The following is a 15028-nucleotide window of genomic DNA, read 5'->3' on the forward strand; positions in this document are numbered from 1 at the left end:
CCTCGCCTACCGACGGTGGCCTAATCAGCCTTCGTTGGACTAAGGGTCCACCTCACCGAGCATAACAGTAAGTCAAGGCCATGGACCCGGCAGAGGCCTCAGCCTTACGAGCCATTCCCGGCCTGGCTCAGAAAATCATGGAGCAACAGAGTATGCTCGAATCCATGGCTGCCTCCATGGAGCGGCTCAACGCCCGGCTTGATGCGGTGGTGGCCAACCAGCCTGGTGTATCTGCCACAGCTCCACGGGTCACACCTGCTTCACTTCCAGCACCGAGCAGCCTCCGTCCAGTCCTTCCACTTCCAGCACCTCCAAGATACACCGGAGATCCTCGTCTTTGTCTGGGGTTTTTAGACCAATGCACGATGCATTTCCGACTACAGTCACCATTCTTTCCTGATGACGTCACCAAGACCACCTACATTCTGTCCCTGTTGGAAGGCAAGGCTCTCACCTGGGCTTCTCCTTTATGGCAACGATCGGATCCAGTGTTGCAGAATTACTCTCAATTTATTGAGCTGTTTCGGACTACCTTCGAAGAACCGGGGAAACAAGCTGCTGCCGCCACTGATCTACTCCACCTACGTCAAGGAGGAAGGTCTCTCACAGATTACAATATTGACTTCCGCACGTTAGCCAATGAACTCCATTGGGAGGAGAGTGTTCTTCGGACCATCTATTTAGAAGCACTTACTGCAAAAATCAAAGATGAGTTGGCCGCCCGAGAACTTCCGGCTTCTTTAAATAGCACCATTGAATTGGCCACGAGGATCGACCGTAGGCTACAAGAAAGAGCATGTGAGGGTGGTAACTGGAGAAGACGGCCTACATTTTCCCAGGCCCCGCCGCCCACCACTACGACTCCTCGAGAAACCCCTACCAGTGTGGGTCCCAGGGACGAACCAATGCAGCTCGGAAGGGGCCCGTTGACTCCGGAGGAACGTTTGAGAAGACGTAGATCCGGGCTTTGCTTGTACTGTGGTGGTTCCGGACATCGTCTAGCTACCTGCCCTATTCGTCCGGGAAACTTCAAAGCCTAGGGACTTTGGGGGGCGTTTCCCTGGGCATTTCCTCTCCTAAACCCCCACTCACTCTACCAGTAACTCTTCATATAAACGGACGAGGATTTACCACCTTGGCTCTGGTGGATTCTGGAGCCGGTGGAGATTTCATTCTGCAAAACCTGGTGGATGAACTCCACAACCCAGTCCGACTTTGTCAAACGCCTCTAGTCCTTTCCTCCATTCACGGGGAACCTTTACCCGGCAGGATTACGCACCAAACGGAGCCTTTGGACTGTTTCATTGCACCGGACCATTCAGAACAAATCACGTTCTATGTCTTGGAGAGAGCTATCCATCCTGTGGTATTGGGCATACCTTGGTTGCAACGCCACAATCCCCAATTTGATTGGGCTTCCTTACGACTAACACAGTGGGGCCCTGAATGTTCCGGGACTTGTTTGAAGGACTCCGGTTCCGCTTCCAACTATATCTGTGCTTCGACTCTGGGGGAACTGCCCCCTCCATATAAACAATTTGCAGATGTATTCTCTAAAAAAGCGGCCGATACCTTGCCCCCTCATCGGACGTTCGACTGTGCAATCAAGTTGGTGCCTGGTTCCACACCACCGCGTGGGCGCATCTATCCTCTGTCTGTTGCCGAAACTCGAGCTATGGCTGAATATATTCAGGACAACCTGCAAAAAGGATTTATCTGACGATCCACCTCGCCTGCGGGGGCTGGTTTTTTCTTTGTGGAAAAAAAAGACGGGACGTTACGCCCTTGCATCGATTATAGAGGTCTCAATGCCATTACTATTAAGGATCGGTATCCCTTGCCTCTCATTGCGGAATTATTTGACCGTCTGCAAGGAGCTCAAATTTTTTCCAAACTGGATCTCCGTGGTGCGTACAATTTGGTACGAATACTAGAAGGGGATGAATGGAAGACCGCGTTCAACACCAGAGACGGACATTATGAATATTTGGTAATGCCGTTTGGTTTAACTAATGCTCCTGCAGTTTTTCAAAATTTTATTAATGAAATCTTCAGAGACCTGTTACATACTTGCGTGGTGGTATATCTCGATGATATTTTGATTTTCTCCAGGGACTTACCAATTCATCGTCAACATGTGCTACAAGTATTACAAAGACTCAGGGACCATCAGTTGTATGCTAAACTGGAGAAATGTATTTTTGAAACTGAGTCTTTGCCATTCCTGGGTTACATTATTTCTAGCCGAGGTTTCCAAATGGAAAAGCATACAAGAATGGGCTCAACCGAAGGAGCTAAAAGCCTTGCAGAGATTTCTTGGTTTTGCCAATTACTACCGTCATTTTATTAAGGACTTTTCAAAATTATCTGCACCACTCACTGCACTCACACGTAAAGGAGCTAACATCACTAATTGGCCCACTGCCGCAGAGGAAGCATTTCAGGCTCTTAAGGACTCCTTTTTACGACAGCCCTGTCTTCGCCATCCTGACCCAAGTCGCTCATTTACAGTTGAAGTCGATGCCTCCACCGAGGGAGTAGGAGCCGTTTTAAGCCAGACGGATGCCAAAGGTACGTCTCATCCCTGCTCGTATTTTTCAAGAAAATTCTCTTCTGCGGAGTGCAACTATGCTATTGGCGACAAAGAATTACTAGCCATTAAACTTGCATTGGAAGAATGGCGACAATGGCTGGAGGGGGCCCAGCACAGAATCACTATCTTTACAGACCATAAGAATCTGACTTACCTACAACAAGCCCAACGTCTTAACCCGCGACAAGCTCGCTGGGCACTTTTTTTTTTCTCGCTTTGATTTTGAACTCCGGTATCGACCTGCAAGCAAGAATATCAAGGCGGACGCGCTATCCCGGTCTTTCATCTGTGAAGATGGAGAGGACGTCCTGCAGCATATCATCGACCCGGCCCGTATTATTCTTGCGGCTACTTTTTCGGTTCCAATGGGGAAAACCGTGGTTCCCAGCAGACTCCGCAACAGGATACTGAAATGGGGACATGATTCACAATTTGCTGGACATCCTGGCTGTAAGAGAACACAGGACCTCCTTCAACGATTTTACTGGTGGCCGGGGATGTGCAAAGACATTCGAGCGTATGTAGATTCCTGTCCCGTTTGTGCCCAGCATAAAAGTCCTGTGGGGAAGCCATGGGGACATCTACAACCTCTACCGGCACCAACCAAACCTTGGACTCATCTCTCCACCGACTTTGTGGTTGATCTGCCTGCTTCTGAAGGACACACGGTTATCTGGGTGGTGATTGATCGGTTCTCTAAAATGGCTCATTTTACACCCCTGCCCGCCCTCCCCTCTGCTCCTCGTTTGGCTCAACTGTTTATGTCTCATATCTTCCGGCTTCATGGCCTACCTCTGCATATTGCCTCCGATCGCGGTTCCCAATTCACCGCTCGATATTGGCGGAGTCTGTGTGCCAAATTTCATATTGCCTTGGATTTCACCACCGCCTTCCATCCGCAGGCCAATGGCCAGGTAGAACGTACCAATCGCTCTCTCAAGCAGTTTCTACGGTCATATGTCAATGCTCGCCAGGATGACTGGGCCGCCTTGTTGCCGTGGGCGGAGTTTTCACATAACTATCACACCTGCTCCTCCACTGGATCCTCTCCTTTTCAAGTTGTTTTTGGCTACCAACCCACACCACCGGTGCCTCTGCCCCTGGCGGTGCCCTCTCCGGCGGCTCAGCTCACCGCCTCCCAGTTCAAACGCTTATGGGTACGCACTCGCCACATGCTCTGCACAGCTGCACGAAAGGCTAAGACATTTGCGGATAGGCATCGGAGACCGGCTCCTCAATTTCAGCCTGGCGATAAGGTGTGGCTTCGCACCAGTCATATTCGTTTGAAGGTTCCTTCTATGCGGTTGGCCCCTCGGTATATCGGTCCTTTTCCTGTGACTAAGCAAATTGGGCCCGTTACTTACCAGCTACGCTTACCTCCTTCTCTTCGCATCCACAACTCCTTTCATGTCTCCCTGTTGAAGCCGTTGCTCCTCAACTGGCCATCTCGGAAGGTTCCTGTGTCTTCCCACGTCCAGCTGGAGACCGACGCGACGTATCGAGTCCAGGAGGTCCTCGATGTTCGGAGACGTGGCCGCCGATGGGAGTACCTTCTGGCATGGGAAGGATTTGGGCCGGAGGAGAACTCCTGGGAACCCGCTACTAATATCCTGGACAAGGATCTTCTCAAGGATTTTCACACCGACCACCCGGAGAAGCCCAGACCTTCTAGGGGGAGGCCTAAAGGAGGGGGTACTGTTATGAATACCGGCCGCGGCACGCCGCGACCAGGACCTACCGCTGTCCCTGGGGGCCGAACGGAGCATCGACGCTGACGGGGCTCGTCAGCAGCAGCTTCCCCAACATGGCCGCGGCGTCTTCTCCGCGCAGCTTGGCTCCGCCCCCTGACTTGCTGCTAGGGCCGCAGCCGGTATCGACCTGGTCCGGCTGACGTCTCTCCTGGTTCCTCGATCCCTGGCTTGGCAACGTACCCTCTTTGGCTCTCGACCCTTGGACTGGCTGCGGACACCTCTGGCTCTCGACCCTTGGACTGGCTGCGGACACCTCTGGCTCTCGACTATTGGACTGAACTTCCTTAAGAGATCCTCGGGGTTTGCTCCTCGACCTGCTGGAGGCGCCAGCATCTGGATCTCACGACCTGCAGGAGGCGCCTGCATCCAGATCTTCATCGTTTCTACCTGCAACTCCGAGGATCGGCCTCGTCTACCGACGGTGGCCTAATCAGCCTTCGTTGGACTAAAGGTCCACCTCACCGAGCATAACAAGGCATCCACTACCTTCTCTGTGAAGAAATGTTTTCTGGTGTTGGTTCTAAGTCATACTCCCTGGAGTTTCATTTTGTGATCCCTAGTTCTACTGATTTCTTTCCAACAGAAAAAGTTTGAAATTTGTGCATCATTAAAACCTTTTAGGTATCTGAAGGTCTATATCATCTCCACTGCACCTCCTGTCTTCCAGGGTATACATATTTAGATCCTTCAGCCTTTCCTCATAAGTCTTCCAATACAGACCCCTCACTATTTTGGTGTCCCTTCTCTGGATCACCTCCATCTTGTCTCTATCCTTTTTGAGATATGGGCTCCAGAACTGAACACAGTACTCCAGGTGAGGCCACTCCAAGGACCTGTACAAGAGCATTATCACCTTTTTCTTACTGGTTATTCCTCTCTCTATGCAACCCAGCATTCTTCTGGCTTTAGCCATCGTTTTCTCACATTGCTTTGATGCCTTGAAATCGCCAGACACTATCATCCCAAGATCCCTCACTTAGTCCATGCATATCAGTCTTTCACCCCCATTACATTCAGCTGTTTTGGATTACCGCATCTGAACTTCTTGGCATTGAATCCCAGCTGCTAAATCTTCAACCACTTTTCAAGCTTTCTTAAATCACTGTTCATTCTCTCTACTCCTTCAGATGTGTCCATTCTGTTACAGATTTTAGTATCATCCATAAATAGACAAACTTTACCTTCTATCCCTTCTGTAATGTAGCTTACAAAGTTATTGAACAGAGTTGGTCTCAATACCAATCCTTGTGGCACTCCACTTATCACCATTTTCTCTTCAAAGCAGATTCCATTTACCATTACCTGTTGTCTACTCTCAGTCAACCAGTTTGTAATTCACTCCACTACCTTGACGCAGACTCCCAAGCTTCTCATTTTATTCACAAGCCTCCTATGCGGGACTATATCAAAAGCTTTGCTGAAATCTAAGTAATCACATCGAGTGCTCTTCCTCAATCCAATTCTCTAGTCACCCAATCAAAAAAAAAATTCAGATTTGTCTGACAGGACTTTCCCCTCGTGAATCCATGCTGCCCTGGATCCAGCACTGGATTATTTCAATGATGTATGGACTTCCAACTTTTTCCATTGGAAAGAAAACAATAATACTAGGGGTCATGAAATGGAACTCCAGGAGGGCTGACAAAACCATTAGGAAATATTTCTTCACAGAGAGGGTGGTGGTGCCTTTCCAATCAAAATATTCAGAAGAGCATGGGATAAACACTGTGGATCTCTACAGGGTAGAGGACAGAAATGAGATAAGCGTGCAGGTACGGCGGTTGCTAACAGAAGGCATGGAGATTACTACGCTTAACCAATATGCTTTGAGGCTTTTAATGCAGGTACAACATTGTTCCCAGCTTAGACGGCAGGGGGAGAAGAGGGATTGGATTCAGATGACAACTGAGGGCCCTGACTTCAACAGTCTGGGATATTGATATACAGACATAAGGGAAAAAGCACAGGACTGCTTCTATGGCCAAGTCTTAAAGGAAACAAAGAAGGCATGCATGGGGGTAACTTGCTGGTGCAGTGGTTACTACCCTTAACCAATAAGCCTTGATGATTCTGATGCAACTGTAACATGCTCTCTGCTTTCAAGGAGGGGGATAGGAAGTGGAGGGAAAAAGGAATTTTGATTCAGAGACAACCAATACGAGCTTTGACTTCTTTTTACAGTTTGGGGGTACTGATATGCAGACATTAAGGAAAAAACACAGGGCTGCTTTTACGGTCAAGTCCATAAGCAAAGCACATCAAGCAGCACTGACTGGGGTAACCTGCACGGCACAGCAGATACTACCATGGAAAGCTTGCTGGGCAGACTGAATGGACTATTGGTCCTTTTCTGCTGTCATTTCTATGCTTCTATGTTTATAGATAGTTCACTATTCTTTCTTTCAGCAGAGTCGCTATTAATTTTCCCACCGCTGAGGTGAGATTAACCGGCCTGTAGATTCTAGCCTCTTCTCTGCTACCATTCTTATGAAGCGGGATGACAACCACTCTTCTCCAATCTCGTGGCACCACTCACGTCTTTCAATGGATCCGCTAGGACATCTCTGAACTCCCTTAGTATCCTGGGATGTAGCTCATCTGGCCCCATGGCCCTGTCCACTTTCAGTTTTCCTAGCTCTTCCCATATATTCTCTTCTGTAAAAGGAACTGTGTCTACCTCATCCCCATCTACAGCCTTGTCATCCAGCAACAGTCCTCCTCCAGGGTCATCTTTAGTGAACACAGTACTGAAGTATTTGTTTAATATTTCTGCCAGTTCTTCGTCTTTCTTGCTCATTGTCACCTTTCGAGTTCACTATACCACTTCAGGCCTTCCTTCTTTCTCTGATATATCTGAAAAATATTTTGTGACCTCTCTTTACCTCTTTGGAATCCTTTCTTCTGCTTAACCTTTTGCGTTCCTGATTTCTTTCTTTGTCTCCCTCAGTTTCACCAGGTATTCTTCCCTGTGATCCTCCTTTTGGGATTCCTTATACTTCCTGAATGCTGTTCTTTTTTACTTTTTTCAGCCTACTCCTTTGAGAACCAAATCAGTTTCTTTTTCCTTGTACATTTGTTTACTTTTCTAATAGATGTTGCCTTGTTATATAGTCAATATAGCCAATACTGACTGGGTAAGTGAAACATCAGAGCATCCTAGAGAGATAAAAGTTCCTGGAGGGAATAAAAGACAATTTTATGGAGCAACTGGTTCAGGAGGTGACGAGAGAGGGAGCAATTTTAGATCTAATTCTCAATGGAGCGCAGGATTTTGGGAGAGGTAACAGTGGTGGGGCTGCTTGGCAATAGTGATCATAATATGATCAAATTTGAATTAATGACTGCAAGGGGGACAGTATGTAAATCCACAGCTCTAGTGCTAAACTTTCAAAAGGGAAATTTTGACAAAATGAGAAAAATAGAAAAAAACTGAAAGTTGCAGCTACAAAGGTAAAAAGTGTGCAAGAGGCGTGGTCATTGTTAAAAAAAAAAAATACCATCCTAGAAGCACAGACCATGCATTAAGAAAGGTGGAAGGAAGGCAAATAGCCAAATAGGAACCTGAGATCAGCCAACAAAGCACTCCTCACTATTCCATCAATCAAAACAGCAAGACTCACACAAGTAAGAGAAAGAGCTCTATCCTTAGCAGGACCCATACTTTGGAACACCATGCCCACAGAGTTGAGACTACAAAGCAACAACAAAACCTTTAGAAAAAAATCTAAAAACCTGGCTTTTTAAACTAGCTTACCAAAAAGAGAAAGGAGAATAGTACTCAAGGGAAAGCAGGTACAAACAAACAATTGAACAACAAACACATAACCAAAATCAATGTGTGTGTAATTTTTAATCAGATTAAGTTTCATTCTTTTAAAGCTCAGCAAAAGGGTAAAAGTACAATGATAAAGGTAATCTAGTAACCTAAACTGTTACAATGTGAATTGGATATGACTCATTACACTTACCAATTAATATTATTTACAAACTATGTTACCGATCCTTAAATGGCACCTATATAACTTAAGATACATTAGCTTCATTTTTATGTGCCTTAATGTAAACCGTTGTGACGGTTCCCACCAAACGACGGTATAGAAAAATGTTAAATAAATAAATAAATAAATAAAACAATTACAAGCATGGTTAACAGATAAAGTGAAAGAGGCTTTTTTAGCCAAAAGATCTTCATTCAAAAATTGGAAGAAGGATCCAGCAGAATAAAATAGGATAAAGCATAAGCATTGGCAAGTTAAATGTAAGACACTGATAAGACAGGCTAAGAGAAAATTTGAAAAGAAATTGGCCATAGAGACAAAAACTCACAATAAAATCTTTTTTAAATATGTCCAAACAGAAAGCCTGCAAGGGAGTCAGTTGGACCACTGGATGATCAAGGGATTAAAGAGGCACTTAGAGAAGAGAAGGCCATCACAAAAAGATTAAACAATTTCTTTTCTTCAGTGTTTACTAAAGAAGATATTGGAGAGATACCCATTCCTGAAAAGGTTTTCATGGGTGATGATTCAGATCAACTGAACCAAATCACGGTGAACCTGGAAGATGTGGTAAGCCTGATTGACAAACTTAAGAATAGTAAAATCACCTGGACTGGATGGTATACACCCTAGGATTATGAAAGAACTGAAAAATGAAATTTCAGACCTATTAGTAAAAATTTGTAACCTATCATTAAAATCATCCGAGGTACCTGGAGACTGGAAGATGGCCAATGTAACCCCGATATTTAAAAAGGGATCCAGGGGTGATCCAGGAAATATAAACCGGTGAGCCTGACTTCAGTGCCAGGAAAAATTGAGCAAACTGTTATAAAGAATAAAATCACAAAACATTTAGATAGACATGGTTTGATAGGTAAATCCATGCTGGCTGTGTCCTAAGGGAAGTCTTGCCTCACAAATCTACATTTTTTTGGAGGGATGAATAATCATATGGACAAACGTGAACTGGTAGATGTGGTGTATTTGAATTTTCAGAAGGCATTCGACAAAGTCCCTCATGAGAGGCTTCTACGAAAACTAAAATGTCATGGGATATGAGGTGATGTCCTTTTGTGGATTGCAAGTTGGTTAAAAGACAGGAAACAGGGTAGGATTAAATGGTCAGTTTTCACAGTGGAAAAAGGTAAAACAGTGGAGTGCCTCAGGGATCTGTTCTTGGACCAGTGCTTTTTAATATATTTATAAATGATCTGGAAAGGGGTATAACGAGTGAGGTGATCAGATTTGCCGATGACACAAAATTATGCAGAGTAGTTAAATCTCAAGTGCATTGTGATGAATTGCAGGAGGATCTTGCGAGATTGGAAAATTGGGCTTCCAAATGGCAGATGAAATTTAACATAGACAAGTGCAAAGTGATGCATATAGGGAAAAATAACCCTTGCTGTAGGTTTTATCTTAGGAGTTACCACCTAGGAATGAGATCTAGGTGTCATAGTGGATAATACATTGAAATCATTGGCCCAGTGTGATGTGGCGCTCAAAAAAGCAAATGTTAGGAATTATTAAGAAGGGAATGGAAAATAAAACAGAGGATGTCATAATGCCACTGTATTGTTCCATGGTGAGACCACACCTTACATACTGTGAGCAGTTCTGGTCACCGCATCTCAAAAGGGATATTGCTGCACTGGAGAACGTGCAGAGAAGGGTAACCAAAATAAAGGGCATGGAACGGCTGCCCTATGAGGAAAGCTTAAAGAAGTTAGGGCTGTTCAGTTTGGAGAAGAGACGACTGAGGGGTTTTATGATAGAAGTCTATAAAAATCATGAAAGGACTTGAACAAGTTAATGTAAATTGGTTATTTAATCTCTCAGATATCAGAAGGACCAGGGAGCACGCCATGAAGTTAGCAAGTAGCTCATTTAAAACAAATCAAAGAAAATTCTTTCACTCACTGCATAGTTAAGCTCTGGAATTTGTTGCAAGAGGATGTGGTTACAGCAGTTAGTGTAACTGGGTTTACAAAAGGTTTGGATAAGTTCCTAAAGGATAAATTCATAAATTGCTATGACAGTAATTAATAAGTATTAGTAGCATGTGATCTATCTAATGTTTGGGTACTTGCCAGGTACTTGTGACTTGGATTGGCCACTGTTGGAAACAGGGTACTGGGCTTGATTGACCCTTGATCTGACCCAGTATGGCATATCTTGTGTTATGTTCTTTAATTTGCTCCACCCTGCCTATTTTCGCCCAGTCTTCTAATTTTCCTCCAGGTATATCCCCATTTTGTCAAAGTCCGTATTTTTGAAATTCAAAACTCGGGTCTTCGTGTAGCTTCTCTGTATCTTATTTGCGATATCAATCCATATCATCTGATGATCACTGGTGCTCACGTGGGCACCCTTCTGGCCAATAGTAAGCACTAGATAAAGTAGTACACCCTCCCTCGTGGGTTCCATTACCATTTGTTTGAGAAGAGCCCCTTGAAAGGCATCTACTACTATCTCTCTACTTCTTGCAGATTCTGCAGAAGGAATACTTTAATCTACATCCGGCAGATTAAAATCTCCAACTATAAATACTTCTCCCTTCTTTCCCATCTTTTGGGAAGACCTAGATCATCAGATCTTGATCTAGGTATTCAGTTTGGGTTGAGGCCTGTAGACCATGTCAGTTTAAATGGAAGAACCATCATCTTGTTTTAGGATAGCCTATAATGCTTCCTCCCTACCCCACGTCAATCGCATTGATATTGTGCTTGACATAAAATGCTACTTCTCCCCCTTTTTCTGTCCTGTTGTTCCTTAAGATATATCCCAGTCATGAGACTCCATGAACCATGTCTCCGTAATGGCAACAATGTCAAAGTCCATCTCCAAGTGGAGCGCGCTTCTGGAACTTTCTCTTGTTGAGTCTGCTTGTGTGCTACTTTTTATAGCTTCTCCTTTGTGGCCACTCCCTTGGACTTTGAAAAGCAGAGGCAAACATGAAATTTGCTGTTTGTGAGTACTCCTGATGCAGAGAATGCTAACTTGAAATGCTGGCTCAGTGACGGGTTTCTTCTGTAATTTTTCTGAAGATTTCACAGCAAAAGATAAGTGTTGCTTGTTGGACTTTTATATTCAAATAAAAAAACCCCAAAATCCTTGCTTTCTGACCTAAGATTATAACTGACACATCTAGCAACAAAAGGAGGCCTGTGTGATTATGTGATTGTCGAGTTTATGGTGATCAATTTTTTTTTCTATAAGAATATGCTCTGATTTGAGAAGGCTTTTCATGTGTAAACACGCCAGAGGGGTTACATGCATGGTTGAGGCCATGTGACCTAACATTCTCAAATTGCTTGCTGTAACAGACTGATGTGCAGAAATTGTGCAAACAAGGTCCATTAATTTGCAAACTATTTTTGGGATGTTACATTTTCCCTTTTGAGTATTTATATGCATGCCTATAAACTACTGGATCTGTTGGAGTCATGAGGGACTTTTTGAAATTTCTCAAACACTCTACATTTTGTAAAATTTGAATTGTTAAAGTGATATCCTCTCAGGAAGTGTTGAAGGATTTGCTCAATATTAGCCAATCGTCTAAATACTGAAAAACCATAATATTTCTTTCTTAATGTGCGGCTATCGCTACTAAACATTCGGAAAACACCCTTTGCTGAATGGATGCACTGATGATGCTGATTCTCTAGTGAAAATCTTAGGTATTTTCTCTGTGAACTATGGCTTGGAATGTGAGAGTGTAGATATCCTTCAGATGCAGAATAGTTAAGCATGTTCCCATTTCTCGCTGCAGTAAAATGGTACCCAGGGAATTTATTTTTATTTTATTTTGATTTAGCTCATGGTAAGTTACATTCAGATACAGTAGGTCTTTACTTTTGACATATATATTTAGGTTTCTGAAATCTACTATAGGGTAAATATCCCCCATTTTCTTTAGAATGAGAAAATATTTGAATCAAAATCCCTTCCCTTTCTGTGGTGAGAGGACAGGTTCTATTTCTTATTTAATAAGAGGCATACAAGCTCCCTTTTTAGGATATCTGTTTCTGAGACTGACTTTGGGGGAAGTGGTGGAATGGTCTGAAAATGTAATAAATACTTCTGGCTGATAATTTTGAGTACCCAATTATCTGATGATAATCAGACAAGTGGATTCCAAAAAAATTGGAGTCTTCTTCCCACTGGAAGACTCTGCATTGGGAGATTGTTCTCTATTCAATGTTAGCTGCATTGACTTTGAGGAGGTTGTTAGGTAAGATGCTATTGCTCTTTGTTTCTGGATCTAGCATGCTATTGTTGCTGTTGAAACTTTTGTGGGTGCCCTTTCTGCCGAGGAGGTGAGGAAAGACTGAAGAGGTTAGGGCTGTTCAGCTTGGAGAAGAGACGGCTGAGGGGGGATATGATAGAGGTCTTTAAGATCATGAGAGGTCTTGAATGAGTAGATGTGACTTGGTTATTTACACTTTCAAATAATAGAAGAACTAGGGGGCATTCCATGAAGTTAGCAAGTAGCACATTTAAGACTAATCTGAGAAAATTCTTTTTCACTCAACACACAAATTAAGCTCTGGAATTTGTTGCCAGAGGATGTGGTTAGTGCAGTTAGTGTAGCTGGATTCAAAAAAGGTTTGGATAAGTTCTTGGAGGAGAAGTCCATTAATCAAGTTTACTTAGGGAAAAGCCACTGCTATTAATTGCATCAGTAGCGTGGGATCTTCTTAGTGTTTGGGTAATTACCAGGTTCTTGTGACCTGGTTTGGCCTCTGTTGGAAACAGGATGCTGGGCTTGATGGACCCTTGGTCTGACCCAGCATGGCAATTTCTTATGTTCTTATGTTCCTCTATCTGTAGTAAGGATACGGGTTGTACCTTCTCCTTGGATAGTAATATGATCTTCTGAAGGGTGACTGGTATCTTCTCTGAGAGGACTGATCTGTGGTGGTGGATGTTAAAAGAGCATTCTTCCGCTCTTCAGTCATTAATGCCTGCATGACCTCTTAATCTATTTGGGGGAAAAAGTATATTTTATACATAACATACAAACATAGTAATGATGACAGAAAGACAAAATGGTCCATCCAGCAAGTTGCTTCTGGTAGTAAATGACTCTCTGTGCAGGTTGCCCCCATGCCTTCTGTTAAGGTAGTAGTTTATAATGCATGTCTTCTCTCAGTCCAGATGCTTTCAGCTACGCTAATTTTCTTCCTGATATAGCCATTGCTGAAAATCTGGACACTATATCAAACAGACCCTGTTTAATGCTTTGAGCATTCTTCAGCTTCCGCCAGTGGATGAGTTAAGATTTTTTGAAATTCCTCAGACATGGTAATTTCATCTTCCAACTGTAAGGGTATTTTCTGTCAACCTTTGTCATATCTAGCCTTTATACATGTCCTCTATAGGGGTGTCACATCTCACAGGTTCTGGAAATGGATCAGAAGGGAGTACTAGCAAGTTTTGATAAGAGTTTGGAGAATATCCATAATAAGAATTCAGATTCTTCCAAGTCCAATGCTACCACTGGTGGCTCTGCTGTGGATGATCTCCTTCTTGGTGATTCTGAGAAGCTTTCAAATTAGTTAATTCCTTGGAGTAAATTTGAATGCAGTTCATCTGCTAATAATGAAGTAATGGCCATTTGGTGGCATATGCAGTCACAAAGCTAGACCACAGCCTCTGCACAAAAAAATGACATTCAACACTAGGTGGCACTGGTAGCAATGGAGAACTAACTTTTGCTGAGGAATCAGATTCTGGAGCTAAGATTGAAAATCCTCTCCAAATGTTCTCTGCGTGAGGTGAATCATCGATGCTGATATGCCATTTCCCTGTCATGGTCCTTTGGCGCTATAGATGAAGAAATCGATTGTGCCATTGACAACTTTTCTGTGCTGACTGCCTGAGCTGTCTCATGTTTATCCATGCAGTGTTTTTGTGGATGACAGTTTCCAGAAGAGATCTTTTCTTCCTTGAGGAATCCCAAAAATGATAGATCTTTATACTGGCCTTGGACCTCTGAGGTTTTGGACCCTTGTCCTCACCTTTTTTTTCCCCCTTTGAAAGTGCTCATATTTCAGCTTCATTTCTCTGAATTATGGGCCCGTGGTGACATTATTCCACATGGAGCACAATCTGATGTATAGTGATCAGGTCCCAGACATCTAAAGCATGTATCTTGAAGATCTTGCACTGCCATTTTCCAATGACATCTGGCACAAGCTTTAAATGCCAGTGTTCCTGCCTTTGACGATTTATCTGACAGGAAAGGGTAGCTAACTAATCTACACTATTTTTTTTAAGGGGCAAATGAAAACTAAGATGAGAAGTATTGAAAAAGTAGTAAAAGTAGTAGCAAAACTTAAAAATAACGCAGTGACAAAAGAGAAAACAACTGCTGATTATTCGCGAAGCAGTCAAAAAAATGATCGAGGTCCTTGCGTGGCAACTCAAATATGGGAAGTCCAGTGCATACTCAGTAAGGATTTTGAGATTCCAGCAAATATATTTTTTGTCCCAACACAGCACTGTGATTACATCATCCACTTGTGCGGTTGTTTTGTTCCTGCGTGTCCACAGAAAATAGCTGTCACTGTCCCTCCTAATCATTCTAGATCTCCCCATTAAAAACAACACAGCAGGAAATCCTGAATGCCATCCTCATGCATGTTAAGGTAGATAAGTTTTACCTGGAACATAGCTGC

The 15028-nt window shown here is 43.6% G+C and overlaps 1 protein-coding gene across 4 annotated transcripts in view; it reads right to left on the bottom strand.

The window, feature by feature from the left end:
• LOC115100538 (acyl-CoA dehydrogenase family member 11-like) overlaps nucleotides 1-15028 on the bottom strand; it is a 358748-nt gene that overhangs the window by 181179 nt on the left and 162541 nt on the right. The gene's annotated exons all lie outside the window — the stretch shown is intronic.

This window comes from Rhinatrema bivittatum, chromosome 11, assembly GCF_901001135.1.
Source record: "Rhinatrema bivittatum chromosome 11, aRhiBiv1.1, whole genome shotgun sequence".
Classification (NCBI taxonomy): domain Eukaryota; kingdom Metazoa; phylum Chordata; class Amphibia; order Gymnophiona; family Rhinatrematidae; genus Rhinatrema; species Rhinatrema bivittatum.